Source organism: Chrysochloris asiatica, unplaced genomic scaffold (genome assembly GCF_000296735.1).
Source record: "Chrysochloris asiatica unplaced genomic scaffold, ChrAsi1.0 scaffold00138, whole genome shotgun sequence".
Classification (NCBI taxonomy): Eukaryota; Metazoa; Chordata; class Mammalia; order Afrosoricida; family Chrysochloridae; genus Chrysochloris; species Chrysochloris asiatica.
In genome coordinates, this window is record NW_006408656.1 from 8122575 (window position 1) to 8126150 (window position 3576).

Below are 3576 nucleotides of genomic sequence, written 5' to 3' on the forward strand. Positions count from 1 at the left end.
TGAGGAGTCTTGATGGCAGTATAGGATAAGCACTGGACTGCTAACCATAAGGTCAGCAGTTCAAAACCAACAGCTGCTCCACAAGAAAAAGATGAGGCTTTCTATTCTGGTAAAGATTTACAGCCTCAAAAACCCTATGCAGGGTCGCTATGAGTCGGAATTGACTCAGTGGCAGTGAGTTTGGTTTACACCTCTAGAACTAGAATAATCATCAAAAGATAACAGAATTTTCACAAACATTTTTTAAAAACCCTTGTTTAATAGTTGCTATGGTGTGACACAGTGAGATAATGCATCAGACTGCAAAGTCGTTTGAACTGCAAGGTCAATGGTTCAAGCTCACCAGCTGCTCCTTGGAAACCCTATACAGGGTTGCTATGGGTTGGAATTGACTCTACAGCACTTAACAACAACAACAACAACAATATCTAAAGTACTTTCTTTTAAATGCCATGGTCTAACTAGAGAGAAAATAAAGTTTTTACATTTAAAGATACACAATTCAATGTGTTTTAGATGACTGGCAAGGAAGTTAAATGTTCTCTTTTTTTTAAAAAAAAAAAAAAGGAGGGAATTTGATGTTCACAGATTAGAAATACAGTTTTGTTTCTATGAAGAAACTGAAACAGCTGAAGCAAATACTAACTAGTACCAACAGAATGGCAAAAAAAATAGGAACAGCAAGGAGGTGTGATGTCAAGATAACTTAGCTCTGAAAAAGTACATTTTCTCCGTTACATAAACACTTCCAATTAGACATTTTAGGGGAAAAAAATTAATCCTCTATGCCACCAAATAACTAAAACATCCTAAATTATTTATCATTATAATTAACTTTTTTTCACCTTTTCCTAAACTTCTCCTTTTCTATCTCAATGTTTGGGGCTGAAAAAATAATATAACTTCTAAAATATGAAGAAAAAAGCAGCTTAGATTGGTTAGTAAGAATTGAACATTAATCAGTCTTACTACAAACAGGTATTTTTTAATATACATCCATAAACACATATTAACTGACTTTGAAAATTAGTCCCTTACTTTTTCCACATTTAAAAGTGTCTGAGGCAGACCCCATATTCTGACTATCCATGAAACACACAATGCACAGCCACCTTCTTTGCTTCCTCTACTGTAACCAAAATCCAATGTCATTCAGTCAATTCCAACTCATAGCAACCCCAATACAGTTTCCAAGGCTGTAAATCTTTACAGGTGCAGAAAGCCTCGTTTCTCCCATGGAGCAGCTGGTGGATTTGAGTTGCCAACTTTGCAATTCATAGTCCACTGTTTATCCTATATATTGAATTTCCCAGACACCTTTGCACAGTGTTATAGAAGAATTTTGAATTTAAAACAAAAAACCTCTCTAGGAGAAAGTCCTTCACTCCTAAAATGGGGACATGAGTCCTGCAAGTACAGCAGCCATAAAGCAATAAGCATGAATGGGAAATTTTATCCATTAAGAACAAATATGGAGGAAGACTCACTAAAAACCTGCAATATGGAGATGATATAACCTTGTTTACTGAAAATGAAGAGGACTTAACTACTTACTGATGAAGATCAAAGACCACAACCTTCGGTACGGATTGCATCTCACCGTAAATTGCATCCTCACCATGGAACCAATAAACAACAATCTTATCAATGGAGAAAAGACAGAAGTCAAGAACTTCATTCTTCAAGTGTTGACTAAGGTGCGCCTGACCCAAGCCATGGTATTTTCAACAACCTCACATTGTGGCGCTGTGGGTTAATGTGCCAGACTGCAAAGCCGTTTGAACTGCAAGGTTGGCAGTCCAAGCTCACCAGCATCTCCTTGGAAACCCAATACAGGGTCGCTATGGGTCGGAACCAACTCGATGGCACTTAACAACAACAACAACATATACATACGAAAGCTGGACAGTGAATAAAGAAGACTGTAGAAGAATTGATGCTTTTGAGTTGGACGAGAATATTGAAAGTACCATGGACTGCCTGAAGAACCAACAGATCTGTGTTAGACAAAGTACAGCCAGAGTGCTCCTTGGAGGCCAAGATGGCCAAACTTCATCTCTCATATTTCGGACATACTGTCAAGAGGGACCAGTCGCTGGAGAAGGATATAAAGTTTGGTAAGGTGGAGGGTCAGAGAAAAAGAGGAAACCCTCAACGAGATAGACTGGCCAAGTGGCAGCATCAATGGGCTCAAGCGTGGCAACAATTATTAAGTTGGCCCAGGACTGGGCAGTGTTTCATTCTGTTATGCATACGGTTGCTATGAGTCAGTACCGACTCAATGGCACCTAACAACAGAGGAAAATAGGTTAAGTACTAATGGCAGTACAAGAATGTGAGAAATAACTCTTGTGGGTGTGGTTCATCTTTAGGAATATAAAGGCTCATGAGAGTGCTAGACAGATTGTTGATTGACATCCATCAAGTAATTTGACCTTTCAAACTTTAGTTTCTAATATTCAACATAAAATGAGATAAGGTGGGGATTGAAAAGGGAGACTAGATAGTAAGGCTCATGAGGGCAAAGACTCTGTCTGTTTTAATTCAACTATATGTTCCAGTGCCTACCAATGTAGTTAGGGTGCATTCAAATACATACTGAACAAAGCTGCTTCTAGCCCTGATCATATGACTCAATCATTTGCTTAAATTATATTTGTTTCTAAGCATATGGACTCTTGGTGTGGTACTGTAAGATCAGCACAGGACTGTGAACCACAAGGTCAGAAGTTCAAACCCACCAGCTGCTCCTTGGTAACCCTATACAGGGTTGCTATGAGTCAGAATCAACTTGACCGCACTTAACAAGAAGTATATAGAAGTATTTAGCCCAAAAGGCAGATTTAAGATTTCTTCTCTACTACTAAAGTGCTGGTGGTGAAGTGGGTTACACATTGGGATTACCACAGCTCAGCAGTTCAAATTCACCAGCCATTCTGTGGGAGAAAAATGAAGCTGTCTACTCCTGTAAGGACTCCTGGTGTGGCACCATGGGATAATTAATGCACCAGATTGTAAAGCCGTTTGACTGCAAGGTTGGCAGTTCAAGATCACCAGTGGCTACTTTGAAACCCATACAGGGTCGCTATGGGTCGGAACCAACTCAACGGCACTTAACAACAACTCCTGTAAAAATGTACAGTCTCAAAAACCTTAAAGTGTAGGTTTTATTCTGTCCTATAGGGCAATTATGAGTCAGAATTGTCTCTACAGCCATGGGTTTTGGTTGGGTTCTCTACTACTACCAAAGTAAAGGTTATTTTAAAATGAGAATACTTTTAAAATTTTTTCTTTACCTCTCCACACAGGTACTTTGCATCAATTTGACCAATGGTTCTATTTATTCTCTGAATGTAGCTTTTGAAAAGGTAAGTGAGATTTGGACAGAGATAGAATGTCAAAACAGTACACCTTTCCAATTCCTTCCCAGCTGATTTTTTTGCAATTTGATTTTATTATGCTGCCTAAAACACTACTGGAAATGTCTAGAATAACAGGTTATCCACTTGTAATCCAAAATAAAACACAAATGCATTATTATTATTATATATTCCATTTGTTCATCCACTTGTTGTT